The sequence below is a fragment of the Paramormyrops kingsleyae genome, chromosome 21, assembly GCF_048594095.1.
Source record: "Paramormyrops kingsleyae isolate MSU_618 chromosome 21, PKINGS_0.4, whole genome shotgun sequence".
In the NCBI taxonomy this organism is placed as follows: domain Eukaryota; kingdom Metazoa; phylum Chordata; class Actinopteri; order Osteoglossiformes; family Mormyridae; genus Paramormyrops; species Paramormyrops kingsleyae.
In genome coordinates, this window is record NC_132817.1 from 1,912,003 (window position 1) to 1,927,622 (window position 15,620).

General features: G+C 47.2%; 1 long non-coding RNA gene across 1 annotated transcript; it reads right to left on the reverse strand.

The window, feature by feature from the left end:
• Positions 1 to 359: 359 nt before the first annotated feature.
• LOC111846004 (uncharacterized) lies at positions 360 to 13,350 on the reverse strand. The gene is made up of 3 exons (XR_002838790.2): positions 13,010 to 13,350; positions 2,521 to 2,607; positions 360 to 950 (listed from the first exon to the last, which is right to left on the reverse strand). It is a non-coding gene; the product is annotated as an uncharacterized lncRNA (long non-coding RNA).
• Between the last annotated feature and the right edge of the window lie 2,270 nt (positions 13,351 to 15,620).

Genomic DNA, 15,620 nt, shown 5'->3' on the forward strand with positions numbered 1-15,620 from the left:
TGCAGGAACTGCAGAACCTTAAAGTATCCACAGTTCAATGGTTCCCATTAAAAAATATCTGTTAGCTCCCCCACCATATGAATGTAATGGCAGGAGGGCAGCCTTTAACACTGTCAGAGAAACAAGCAATGAGCCCAGTCTGCAGATCAGGGGACATGCCAACGGGGGGGGGGGGCACACAAACACAGGACAGTCTCAGACCCTCGCTTTACCACCATATGTGGCGTTGCTGAAGGAGCAGGACCAAAAACCTGGAAGAGCAGCCTCAGTCCTGTGCTACACATTCGATTTACTGCTTCGACCTCCTGGCTAATGATCCAGGGCTGGAAGACAAATGCCTGTTTACACCCTCACCCAGCTCTGTAACTCTGCCATTCTAAAGAATTAATATGTCTTTGTGTCCGCAGGATGGCTCAGGAACGGGGGCTTTGCGGAACCAGAGAAAACTCCCTGGTCACTGCTAAATACACTGATGGTGCTTCTTTGGGTCAGAGTAGCCCATGCTGAGCTGGGGACAGGCTCCTTCTATTGCTCAACGAGTGCCAGGGCAGCCAGCTGAGGCAAAGCCTGCAGTACCACACCCTTCCCCTCCTGCGGGGTTCAGGCCCTTATCAAAGGCCCAGTGACTCACACAGGCCCCACCCCACAAAGCCGACCCGGAGCCAAGAAGAGCGCTCCAGTACAGACGGAGGCGCATCTCTACCACGCCCTCCTAGTACGGAGTCCCTGCACTCCCAGGCTCTGACTCCCTGCTTCTCCTCCTGTGCGTTCATACACCCTGCCGGATGACGCCGGGACAGGACCCAGCTCCGGCCCGCTCTGCCTGTGGGCCTCGCACCCACGTGCCGTATGTGTGCCGCATGTGCTCCTGTAGCTCCCAGCTGTGCAAACCCGATAAGAGAGGTCGCCTCTGAATCTCTCCCACTGCAGCTCCACAAAGTGAACTTTGGCTGTAAACAGAAGATTAACAAGTTCAACACTTATTCACACATTTATACATCAATCAGACCTTTGATTGTAAAGGTATTTCTGTTCATACATTATTCATGACAAGATGTCAAAAAGCTCTTATGGAGGTTTGGTTCAGGTGATTGAGTGCATTTATGCGCTTTATTCAATATTGGAACTAACAGGAGATATAACTTCTTTTGCAATTAGATTTCAACAACGACATATGAGGAAGCTAAAAAACAGCAGCAGTAACTGTTCAGCCACAATAGTCTGAAAAGCGCAGAAACATACATAAAGCCAGGCACTGGGGAAGCACAACGAAGACGGAAAGGCCACCGGGTGAATGTAGCAGGGTGAGCATTCAAATCTGAGCCAGAACTTCACACTAATCTACTGGTATGAAAAAGTCAAGAAAGAATGGGAGCCTACCCACAAAAGGTTACAGGCCAGCCAGGAGTGTACACTGTGAGGCATAGCGAAGGCTATCTCAGAAAACATATGGCAGATACAGTGTGTGACGTAGCCAACCAGCCACATTGCTGGCTGAAAAGGCTAAAAACCTTTCTGCTAAACAAACTGCGAGCTAAGGAGGCTAAGCATACTGCTAATTAAGGAGGCTAAGCACACTGCTCGCCAAGGAGGCTAAGCACACAGTTAGCCAAGGATACTAAGCACACTGCTAACCGAGGAGGCTAAGCACACTGCTAACCGAGGAGGCTAAGCACACAGTTAGCCGAGGAGTCTAAGCACACAGTTAGCTGAGAAGTCAAAGCACAATGCTAACCAAGGAGGCTAAGCACACTGCTCGCCAAGGAGGTTAAGCACAGTTAGCCAAGGAGTCTAAGCACATTGCTAACCGAGGAGTCTAAGCACACAGTTAGCTGAGGGGTCTAAGCACATTGCTAGCTGAGGAGTCTAAGCAGAATGCTAGCCGAGGAGGCTAAGCACACTGCTAGCTGAAGAATCTAAGAACACAGTTAGCCGAGGAGGTTAAATTAACTGCTAGTCGAGCACTGGCAATGCATGTGTTTGGCATGTATCCCTGAGTGTCATGTAAATTGTTGGCTTCCATATGCCTGTGCTGCTGTTAGTATTAAACTGATAGTGGTAGTTAATAAAGAAAGTAACATTTAATTTAAAAGAGCTGCCATATTTAATATAATTAATATGGCTCAGCCTTTATCCGCAATATGTTTTTTGCCCTGTTCATGTAGGTCTGCTGCATCGAAAACATTCTGCACCCCCAAGGGTTGCAGAGTTTTTAAGAATAATCCCCCCCCACCCAATAATATGCTTCTTGTTTGGAATGTTTGCTGTTTAATACACTTATTGGTTCACTTATTATATGTTCTTGTCAAAAGAGTTGCAAAAAAAGTTGGCAGTTGTCCTATAATCAGGGTCGTCTTATATTCGGGCCAGTATGGCATATAGGAAAAAAAAGACCTTCAAGCAGGATTGTTTTATTTATTAGAGCTCATTAAAGCCCCCTCTTTAGATACTGAGGAGACACAGAGCACCAATTGCTGGATCACGCCAAGGCTGAAATGAAGCTGCAAGAAGCTGTGGTACTTGTCTGTATTTCTGCCCTAGGCCTCTTCTCACTGGATTCTCATTGTCACAGACACGCAGATGCCCTGGAGGTGGATGGCTGGGTCACTGGAATGAGACCAAACAAGGAAAACACCAAATTGAAACAAATAAGCTAATAACTCTCAAAAACACAATGAAGAAAAGCAGCTGAGCAAACAACTTTGGGTTTAAAACTGAATGAATGACAATGTTAGACCAGGGTCCCAACACGATGCTCATGGTACCCGCAGATGGCCCAACACGGTGCTCAGGGTACCCGCAGATGGCCCAACACGGTGCTCAGGGTACCCGCAGATGGCCGAACACGTTGCTCACGGTACCCGCAGATGGCCCAACACAGTGCTCAGGGTACCCGCAGATGGCTGAACACGTTGCTCACGGTACCCTCAGATGGCCGAACACGATGTTCATGGTACCTGCAGATGGCCCAACACGGTGCTCAGGGTACATAAGAACATAAGAACTATACAAACGAGAGGAGGCCATTCGGCCCATCGAGCTCGCTTGGGGAGAACTTAACTAATAGCTCAGAGTTGTTAAAATCTTATCTAGCTCTGATTTAAAGGAACCCAAGGATTCAGCTTGCACTACATTATCAGGAAGACTATTCCATACTCTGACTACACACTGTGTAAAGAAGTGCTTCCTTAAATTCAGTTTGAAATGTTCTCCCGCTAATTTCCACCTATGGCCACGAGTTCTTGTATTTGAACTAATGCTGAAGTAACTATTCGGTTGAACTGCATCCAAACCTGTTAGAATCTTATAGACCTGGATCATGTCCCCCCTCAGTCTCCTTTGCTTGAGGCTGAACAGATTTAGCTCAACTAACCTTTCCTCGTATGACATTCCTCTAAGACCAGGAACCATTCTTGTGGCCCTACGCTGCACCTTTTCTAAGGCCGCAATGTCCTTTTTAAGATATGGTGACCAAACCTGCACACAATATTCTAGGTGAGGTCTCACCAAGGAATTGTATAATCTTAGCATTACCTCCCTTGACTTAAACTGCACACACCTGGAGATATACCCCAACATCCTATTGGCCTTTTTTATTGCTTCCCCACACTGGACGAGAATGAGACAGATGGCCCAACACAGTGCTCACGGTAAATGCAGAGATGGCCCAACACAGTAGCATATTTCTTGTAGTTACAAAAGAGGCAAAAACAGGAAAGGGGTGAAGACTGGGAAGTGAAGAAGGCCTGCGATCTTGGGAGGTCAATCCATAGACCCTGCAAAGCCAACTTCCATGCCCTGCCTATTGTGACCTGCAGTGGGTGCTCTCCCTAGGGAGTCAGCGGTGTATTCTGCTGATTGATTCAATGTTGGATTTACTTTTTTTTTGGCAGTTATCCCATCACTGCCTCACCCAAGAATCAACACTGTGAATCTCACTTGACACATGTCTAGAAAAGTTAGATAACAAAGTTGAGACAACCATGGCAGTGAGGAACTGAAGAGACAGCATTTCCACAAGGAAAAGTAGCACTGCTGCAAAGGCTTCTGGGTAGAGCTTCACAAGACAACACAGCAGAACATTGCAAGGGTTCTCCCTTTTGTGCAGATTAGGGGGGTTCCTCATGCATGAGATCAAAATAAAAGATTTTCCCTGTGAAAAAGGAGTGTTATGAAGAACAACCCAGAAGAACAAGATAGAAAGACAAGACAGAAGAATGTTGCAGAAGGGTAACTGGTACCAGCGCAAACAGAATATAAAACAGAAATAACCTATTTCAACTAGTGTCTCATCATAATCATTTTAAAAAAAGTGAAAGTGAGAGTATGCAAAAGAGGGAGAGAGGTCACCCAGGAGATCTGGCAGGACGTGGTGTCTCCGCAGTGCCAGCTTGGCATGGAATGTGGCACGTCCCGAGCCCCTGGGGACGCTGCAGCAGGCAGCTTCCACGCTCCAGGAGGAAACGCTGCCCTTTCACTCCCACTCGGCTTCAAAGCGCCATGAGGGGACACTAATTGCCACTGGTTATTTTCCAGTTAGATCCTGTTATAGGACTGGCACCAGCGTATCATATATCTCAGCATTCATCCAAGCGTTTCCCTCAGTCTTTCCCTTGGCCCTTCTCTAGTACACAGAGCGCAACTTGAGGAACCCTCAGCGCCTTCCGCTCAGCACCCTCCACTGAGCACCGTCCTCCGCAGCAATTTCTGCTGTGATGTCCGTTGCTCAGCACCCTCCTCCGTGGTGCCCTCTGCTGTGCCGCTCTCTGCTCAGCACCCTCTGCTCAGCACCCTCCGCTCAGTGCCCCCCGCTGTGGCGCCTCCAGCACAGAGCAGCAAGGCACGCTTTGGTGGCCAATAGCAGAGAAGCATGAAGGCTTCACTAATGGCTCGACACATCAAAGAAAGATGGCCTCAGTGGTCCGATAGGGCAGCCACGGTCTGATAGGCATCGGACTGAATGTCACCAAGTCCTTATAATCTAACTCACCCCGCCATGGTTCCAGGATGCTTGTAACTATTCTCCCAGTGCCCAGAGTAATCCAACCGCACATAAACATTTGCGATAAGGACCCTTATCATGATGCCAGATATGACATCATTTCCAGGGAATGACTGGGGGGGGGGGGGGGGGGCTACCTTTCAGATAGAAGGAGCATAGCAACATTGTCAAAAGAAGGTCACACAAGCTGTATCAGTCATCACACACCATCATAGTCACGCGGTAAAATACTGCGACCGCAACGCCTTACACAGAGTCACACGTAAGGAGTAGTGCAATATGGAAACTTAAAAAATACCTAAAAAATCAAGCCTGTCAGGTGGTTATGAGTCATGCTCATTTGTCATGCAAATCCAAGCACTGCTTCAACTGGTCATGCTGATCCCTTGAACTTTAAAGGCCTTGCGGAATTAAAGACATTTTACAGGTTGACATTGTTTTGTCAATGGTATTTATTTGCCTACTCATCGTAGGCAATTATCCTACAAAAGCATTTGAAATGCATCTGCTTCGAGGACAAGCATCTACACGCTCACACTTGCTCTGGCCCTAATAATGTCATGGAAGTTGTCCGGAAGGTTCCTGCAGCAGACGGGTAAATTGGCACTTGCTTCTAAATACATATGTAACTGAACAAAAAATCTCACAGCATGCAGTCCCATAAGGAACAGTAGTGGAGGGGGGGGTCTCTGTCTCTTATTTCCAAGACATTTCCTGTTTGCTTTGCAAATGCCCCAATCTGATATGATGTTTTACATCAGCAGTTTGATGTCCGTTTGTACTGCTGTATGTTTCACTAAAGAGTACACTGACCCCTGAGAAATGCAGATACAACACATGCAGGTGACCCCCCCCCAGAAATGAACGGGGTCTCCCAGAGTCTCACCAAGTTTCACAGTCTTGTCTGGTCTCATATGATCTCAAAGAGTCTCACAGAGTCTCGCAGACTTTTGCAGTCTCACGGGATCTCAAAGGGTCTCACAGTGTCTCAGAGAGTCTTGCAGTGTTTAAAAAGGTCTCAGAGTCTCATAAGATCTCACAGGGTCTCACAGTCACAGGGTATCTTAAAGGGTCTCACAGAGTCTCACAGGGTGCCACATCATCTCACAGGTTCTCACAGTCACAGGGTATCTTAAAGGGTCTCACAGAGTCTCACAGGGTGCCACATCATCTCACAGGTTCTCACAGTCACAGGGTATCTTAAAGGGTCTCACAGAGTCTCACAGGGTGCCACATCATCTCACAGGTTCTCACAGTCACAGGGGATCTCAAAGGGTCTCACAGGATGGCAAAGGGTCAGCCATAGTCTCTCAGAGTCTCAAAGAGGCTAACTTAGTCTCACTGTGTCTCAAAGAGTCTGAAGGGTCTCATAGGTACATCTCAAAATGATATGAAGGTATTATGGTGTGCAAACAGGGGGAGAGCTGTGTGTATATGCTCTGTGGCTGCTCATTAACCACCTCGCATATGGCAGAGAGGATTAGGATGTTGTCGCTAACAGTTAGCAAACACGGTGTCTAAACATACCCCCAACGTGGTGATAGCAGTGGCCAGCCATCACCTCGTCTTCTGTTTTCAGCCCTCCCTCCCTCCCCCATACACACTCACTGATTTTACAGCCCTGAGAGTCTCCCAGTATGGCTGTACCCTGCCTGTGCCACCCAGGACTGGCCCTGGATCCCTGGGACTCAAACTGGTTTAGCACTTAATGCCAGTGTGTAGCTGTAATTAAAAGTTCATCGTCCTACACATAAATTTTACTCCGGTGGCATTTAAACGAGCTGCTCCTCCATATGGGCGTGGCTAACAGTGCCCCCTATATGTGTGTGGGGACCACTCTCCCATAAGGGCATGGAATATGCAATCTGCAGACTCCTGTGTCCTGCAGTGAGCAGGTGTCCCCCCCACACGCGGAGGCAGCTCTCACTCATGCCCCCCACTGAAGAAACATTGCATCCACACATTCCTGCGGCCGAGCAGACAAGGGCGCTGATTGGCATGAAAGGCATGGCATCTCCCCCAATCCTGATGGGAAACCTCGTCTGCAGAATGTAGAACATGCTTAGCAGCATTGGTAAAAAGAACCACCATCTCAGTCATCACTGCCAAGGCCCCTTGTACCCATGCACTCAAACATGAGGCCAAAAGCCCTAAAAACAATGATGTGCACTCACACACGCTATCTGCATGTCAGTGCATTCACACACGCTATCTGCATGTCAGTGCATTCACACACGCTATCTGCATGTCAGTGCATTCACACACGCTATCTGCATGTCCGTGTATTCACACACGCTATCTGCATGTCAGTGCACTCAAACACGCTATCTGCATGTCAGTGCATTCACACACGCTATCTGCATGTCAGTGCATTCACACACGCTATCTGCATGTCAGTGCATTCACACACGCTATCTACATGTCCGTGTATTCACACGTGCTATCTGTGTGCCCGTGCACTCACAAGTGCTATCTGCATGCCCGTGCATTCCCAGACGCTATCCACGTGCCCGCGCATTCACACACGCTATCTGCGCGCCTGTGCACAATCCATGTATTTGTATTTTTGCGGGGACTCTCCATTCATTTCTATGGGAACAACCCTAATTCCAACAATGACAAACTTAACCTTAACAATAAGTAACCTTAACCAAGTACAAAACATTTAGCATTTTAAATTTTTTTTATTGCAGTCACAGAGTTTTATGACATTGCAGTTTTCATTGTTGCGACCAAAAAGTAAAAAGTTACAGGTTTTATGACATTGTGGAGAAATCAGGTCCCCACAATATAATTATTATAAAAACACATTGACACGTGATATTCACACACAATATCTCTGTGAACCGCAAAGCTGCACTATATTAACACACACTAACACATATGCGCATTCAGAAACACTATCTGCAAGACTGTGCATTCGTACATGCATATTCATACACGCTATCTGCATTCACATATGCACATTCATACACGCTATCTGCGTGCCCGTGCATTCACACACACATTCACATACGCTATCTGCGTGCCCGTGCATTCACACACACATTCACATACGCTATCTGCATGCCCGCGTATCCACACCTGCTATCTGCGTGCCTGTGCATTTACACATGCGCATTCACACACTATCTGTGTGCCCACGCTTTCACACACGCTGTCTGCATGTCCGCACACTCACACATGCACATTTACACACGCTGTGTGGAAATGCACTGACAGTGTGACGGACATATGCTGCTATGATTCCCGCTGGCATTTCCTGTGTTTGCAGGCAGACGGCAGGTCTAAGTGGTACAATGTCAAATACGCACATGCACACAGTTAATCCAGTTTATTGATAAAACTGAAACTTTGATGTATAACCTTTACATCGGGCCATATATCAAGGCTGAAACTGAGAATTAACTCAAAACTGATACCTCCATCTGTTAATAGTGTCTCAAAATAGCTTGTGTTACTAAATTACAGTAAAAACGTGGATGAATGTTTAATGACACCAGCATTGTGGCAGCACACAAAGGGCTTTGTTCTCCACAATGCACACTTTCTTTTGAGAGAAGGCAGGTCAGAGGAATAGAGGCCATATCAGATATACCGACAGCACTGTGCTCATCAAGCAAAGGTCACCTGACACAGCTAAACCCGCAAACATCAGAGGGAAGCTTGCGGCACCCTTGCATTCAGCAGGTGACACCAAGAGCCTTTCGGAAGTATACTTTCCACAGATCCAAAGGCTCAAAGGCTTCTTAAAAACATCACCCTGAGGACAAATCATCTGACACTCTCAAACAGGAAGTATGAAAATTTGCCATTGTCCCACACTACATCGAAACCACTGACATTGGGGGGGTGGGGGCTTTGGGGTACATTCAGGGCACGATGACTGTTTACATGCAGGACAGTCACGCACGTACAATCCGCGGCTCTGAGATACATTCAGGGCACGGTGACTGTTTACATGCAGGACAGTCACGCACGTACAGTCGGCGGCTTTGAGATACATTCAGGGCACGGTGACTGTTTACATGCAGGACAGTCACGCACGTACAGTCGGCGGCGTTGAGATACATTCAGGGCACGGTGACTGTTTACATGCAGGACAGTCACGCACGTACAGTCGGTGGCTTTGAGATACATTCAGGGCACGGTGACTGTTTACATGCAGGACAGTCATTCATAATGCATTCTGGCTTTGGGGTACATTCAGATTATTAAATGGAAACAGCAGATATTCAGGTTGAATAGGTAAAATAGCTGTGTCTTATCTACGTAAGCCCTCCTCCCTGAAAATGAAACATGTATGTCTAGCGGGGTAGCAGATACTAATCTAGCAGCAGAGAGGCTTCAACGGGATCTGGATTTAATTAGCGAATGGGCTGATACCTGGCAGATGAAATTTAACACAGATAAATGTAAGGTAATCCATGCAGGGAGCAGAAATATACAGTACAGATATTTTATGGGTTCCACTGAAATAAAGGTAGCTGATTACGAGAAAGATCTCGGTATGTATGTTGATGCTTCCATGTCCCACTCTCGCCAATGTGGGGAAGCAATAAAAAAGGCGAACAGAATGTTGGGTTATATCTCTAGATGTGTGGAGTTTAAGTCAAGGGAGGTGATGTTACACTTATATAATTCCTTGGTAAGACCCCACCTAGAATACTGTGTGCAGGTTTGGTCACCATACCTCAAGAAGGACATTGCTGCCTTAGAAAAGGTGCAACGAAGAGCTACGAGAATGATTCCTGGTCTTAGAGGAATGTCTTACGAGGAGAGGTTAACGGAACTGAATCTGTTCAGCCTTGAGCAAAGGAGAGTAAGGGGGGATATGATTCAGGTCTATAAGATTCTAACGGGTCTGGATGCTGTTCAGCCAAATGACTATTTCAATATTAGTCTAAATACTAGAACTCGTGGCCATAAGTGGAAATTAGCGGGAGAACATTTTAAAACAAATTTGAGGAAGCACTTCTTTACACAGCGTGTAGTCAGAGTATGGAATGGTCTTCCTGCTATTGTAGTGGAAGCTAAAACCATGGGTTCCTTTAAATCAGCGCTAGATAAGATTTTAACAACTCTGAGCTATTAGCTAAGTTCTCCCCAAACGAGCTTGATGGGCCGAATGGCCTCCTCTCGTTTGTAAATTTCTTATGTTCTTATGAACAGCAAACACACGTGCTGGTAATCACTCTTCAGCATGCTGTTCGGCCAGAAATTAGAGATGCTTTCTGCTGGCATGAAGGGCTCCAGCAGCAGGACACATGATATACTGAGGAAAATGCCAGGCTGGATGATTCTCCTCAGAAAGTCCTGCGAGGTGATGATTTCATGCCTTGGATACACACAGCTGGAAGCAGCATGTCACAGTTGAGTTACACAGCCCTATTACACAGCCGCGTCGCACAGCCCTGTCACTCAGCCCTATCACACAGCCGTGCCACACAGCCCTGTCACTCAGCCCTATCACACACCCGTGCCACACAGCCCTATCACACAGCCTAGTCACACATCCCAATCAGACAGCCATGCCAAGCAGCCATGCCACACAGGGTTGTGTGACTGGGCTGTGTGGCATGGCTGCATGGCATGGCAATGTTATTTCTAATAGTTTAAAAAAAATATTTGATTTCTTGGAAATCATCTTGCAACCCCCCGCCCTCAATGTCTCACGACCCCCCAGAGGGTTGTGACCCCTACTTTGGGAACCACTGCAGTAGAGTAACACAGCCGTGCCACACAGCCCAGTCACACAGCCGTGGCATACAGCCCAGTCACTCAGCCCTATCACACAGCCGTGACATACAGTCCAGTCACACAGCCATGGCATACAGCCCAGTCGCACAGCGCAGTCATACAGTCCAATCACACAGCTGTGCCATACAGTAGAGTAACACAGCCGTGCCACACAGCCCAGTCATACAGCCGTGCCATACAGCTCAGTCACAGAGCCGAGCCACACAGCCATATCAAACAGTCATGCCACACAGCCCTGTCACACAGCCATCCCATATAGCCCTGTTGCTCAGCTGTCCCACACAGCCCAGTCGCACAGCCGTGCCATACAGCCCTGTCACACAGCCAAGCCACACTGCCCTGTCACACAGGCCAGTCACACAGCCGTGCCACACAGCCCAGTCACACAGCCGTGCCACACAGCCCTTTCATACAGCCGTGCCATACAGCACAGTCACACAGCCCTGCCACACAGCCCAGTCACACAGCCCTATCACACAGCCGTGCCACACAGTCCAGTCAGACAACCCAGTCACACACCCGTGCCATACAGCCCTGTCACACACCCGTGCCATACAGCCCTGTCACACAGCCGTGCCACACAGCCATGCCACACAGCCGTGCCACACAGCCCTGTCATACAGCCCAGTCACACAGCCGTGCCACACAGCCATGCCATACAGCCCAGTCACACAGCCGTGCCACACAGCCATGCCATACAGCCCAGTCACACAGCCGTGCCACACAGCCATGCCACACAGCCGTGCCACACAGCCCTGTCACACAGCCATGCCATACAGCCCAGTCACACAACCGTGCCACACAGCCATGCCATACTGCGAGGGCTTAGTGTTAATAGGAGTAAAGCGAACCACAAAAGGTATGTTCCTTCACAGGACCTTCACACGAAGCCACAGTCAGTCTGTGCCAGACATGCAGGGAGCTTAGTGTGACATTATTTTCTTGATCATGCTATATGCTGTTACCTTTGGCAAGCTCACCTACATCCTGTTGGTATCATACAGCTTCAATATTTACACAGCAAACAAAAAAACGAAAAAGTGATTAGGGCTCTTTGCAGGAACATCCATCCACATTTTAATTTATTCTAATGCATATAGATTTATAATTATAAAATCACCACAAATGCAGTTTTCTGAATACTAGTACTCAATGCTAGAGTGTGGTATGCAGCTTCTGATTAAGGCCCCTTTCCATGTGATCACCATGTATGTCGCGGGTGACAGACTGCCTAATGCTGAATGTTTCTTAGCTACAGTAACCACGCTGGAAAAGGTGCATAAACAGGGAAAGGAACCTGATGGAGATCCATAGTGAGCCTCATGGAGAACCTGATGGAGATCCATAGTGAGCCTCATGGAGAACCTGATGGAGAACCTGATGCAGAACCTGATGGAGATCCATAGTGAGCCTCATGGAGAACCTGATGGAGATCCATAGTGAGCCTCATGGAGAACCGGATGGAGATCCATAGTGAGCCTCATGGAGAACCTGATGGAGATCCATAGTGAACCTCATGGAGAACCTGACGGAGATTCATGGTGAGCCTCATGGAGAACCTTATGGAGACCCATAGTGAGCTTCATGAAGAACCTGATGGAGACGCATGTTCTTGGTCCCTGACAGTGAGCCTTTGTACACTGCCTATGCTGAAGAAGCATTTTATTAAAAAGTCACACATTTAATTACACCATTTTACCTTGTATCGTTTAACTTCACTCTGCCATTTTACTATACTCTGTGGTTTACAAAAATGTGTGTCCCTTCTGATCTACCATAACTGAATAGTGGAAAAATCATACATGGGAGGCAGAGTATAAAACCTGTCTTACTGCCTTCTGCTCTTTGTGCTGGTGAGATTCCCCACAATACCTGCAGGTGCCGGCAGACATTGGTGTAGAAGAGCGTTTCATATCGGTAAAGGGGGAAGACACAGACTAATAATTTAATGGATGAGTGGGGGTTCAATAACATTATTCAGCATACAAATAAATAATAATCTAACATACCAAAATAGGAATCACGTTGCCATAATCGTTTGTGAGTTTTGAGTTGTTCGTGTGCCTCTGGCGCCCTCTATTGGACATGCTGCATATCTAAACACCCATCCGTTCATCATCTAACCACTTGCCCTAGTCAGGGTTGCGGGACAGCAAGAGGCGCAAATTAGCCTGAATGCACATCTTTAGACTGCAGCAGAGAACCTGAATATCAGGAGTAAATCCGTGCACCACAGGAGGAACTTACCGAGTCACACGCACACACAGGTGGGATCCGAAGGCCAAGCCCACTATGCCGCCCATATAAACACCAATAGTACAAAAATGGCTCCTGGTTTAATAAAACAGTTCGCGTTGGGCTGCAAATGCGCACACAGCTTAAAGGGAACAGCTTCATCCTCGACCAATGACTCGGGGGCCCACTTTACAAATTGCCCCCACAACAGAGGCACGTGACTGCACCTGTATAACTGGCATTTCCAGGCTACAGTAACAGTAGTCTGCAGTAAATTACAGGTACTAAAGGCAAATTAAATTAATACATTCGTTTGCAGACAATTTTATCTGCATAAACAAGCATGCAGTCTATAAAACGTTGCTCGTCTTGAACATCAGTGAGGAGTATGACAGCCTGTGATCACGCGGCCACGCCCCCAACACCCCACAGCTGACGCCCCTTTCAAAACGCCCCCTTACTCTCTGTCACATTTCTCATTGCTCATGCCGGCTCGGAGGGGTCTCACGTGTCCGCTCTGGGGTTGCTTGCTGGACCGTTAATTAGTTCCCTGATTTTACATTTGTTTGGACGTCACTTCGTCCCCGCAGAAAACAGCCTGGCTTAGCGCTAGCTTAGTCAGCTGGACCAGCTCATTAACCCGTCTTGGAATCTCATTTACATTCAATCAATGTCGGCCGTCAGCGGCTCGTGGAAATCATCCATGAAAGGACACCTAAGGTTGTTCTTTAAATAAATATCAATACTTACACACCCTCCCCTCTGTTATCTTCTAACTCATCTAAATGGGCTGAAAATTGATTTTAAGTTCCCTAAAAAAAGGTCAATATACATTTGAGAATTAAAGGGAGGTACTGAATATAATGAGCATATAGTAAATCCCGTAATCAGCGCCTACTTAGCAACTGCACACAGCTTCTTCGTTTAACGTTTTTAATGCCTGTAATTTACTGACATTTGCAGGTTAGGGCAGCTTGTTTGCATGCTTGTTTGCTTGGTTGTTGTTCTAATATAATGACCGACCGATGTCCTTTCAGAAACTCCACTTAAAAACAAGGCTGCCAGCTGGCTGGCGTGAGATGGTCAATTTGAGGCAAGTCTGTACGCTCATTTACATGTAACAGCTTCATTACCTTGAAAATAGTCTGTAGGGTTTGCAAACTACCCCAACGCTTTTGATGTACCTCATTCTAGGTTTATAATGGAGTAATATAAATTTGCCTTAAGATTTCTTGCGTGAGTGTGAGAGTCAGAAAGCATGAGTATCACACCAGATGCATGAGAGTCGACAACCCTGCAAACACCTAAAGATCAAACTTTCTAGCAGCAGACGGCCCACAGTATAAACCAAAAGCATATTGACACAAAACACATAAGATCAGCTGATGATGGCTCCAGCCACTGTTAGCCCTTCACAGCACAGCCTCGCGCACGGGATACCAGGCTGGCGGCATCCTCAGATGCCCGTTTATCTTTATGTAATGAGGGTGAGTGGCTTGGGATTTTAAGACTGCCAGAGCTCACCCTGTCAGCCCGGCCAGGTGCTAATCATCCCGATGGAAAGGCAAACCCCATCGCTAACAGAGGAGCCGCCCCACTCCTCTCACACAGTACAGGTGTTGTGAAATGAGCTCCATTTATGTGCAGGAAGCTCCAGTTCAGGGCCGTGCAGAGACGTTTAAAGGGGCGGGTGCTCAAAGTTAAAAAAGATAGAACAGGCTGAATAACAACAACTCACATTCATGACGAATCTAATATGGAATTATGTTTATATCCATATTAGATCGTTTTTAGTGAAATAAAAGCCCTCCAGAAAAGAAGGGAAAAGTCCTGTAACTTACTTTAAAACAAAACATGTTCCCTAAAACGGTGGACAGAGCTACAGACCCCCTTGTAGCACGCTCATTTATTTCAATTCATTTGTTGTTATAGACTATAGCGTGCGCTGTACACCCTATTTACTATTTTGTTGCAGTCTGCACCTTCCAATTAATTTGCACCACCCAGCCTGCAGAAAATGCGCGTGCACTTTGCAAGCTCGTACCCGGCGCGTAACGAGCGCGCTCTGCCCTCAAGGGCGAGCATTGGTTAATGGTAGTCATGTGACTGATGCAAGCCAGATCCTTTTATTTAGCAAAATTGAGATTAATAGTTACATTTTATTGTTGAGGGGCAAAGACAGGGCTCCATACGCACATACACATTAAAAAAAAAAAAAAACAACAACAACAAAAAAAACCCAAGAAAAGTGCACTTGAGGCATCCTGGAGGAAAGGGGCGGGTGCTCAAACACCCTCCGCCCCCCCCCCCTCTGCACGTGCCTGCTCCAGTTAGCATCAAAGCATCCAACGATGTCTCCACTGGGTGGCACTGTGTCCTTTATAAATGAAAGGAAATCATTTACGTCCGGCGCACTGTTCGGGCAATTGCAGTGATCACGTCTGCTTTATGCGTCTTACGTAAATCCTTTCCAGGTTTTGTCTTCATATTTACTCAGGCTGGTGACTGCCCTGTTCAACCTAGACAGCAATAGCTGTTGTCTCTGGATACTCACAGATTAATCACCGTGAGTCATAAAATCATCTGTGCGTAACTGAGATCGGTGTCGCTAACAGGGGGACGC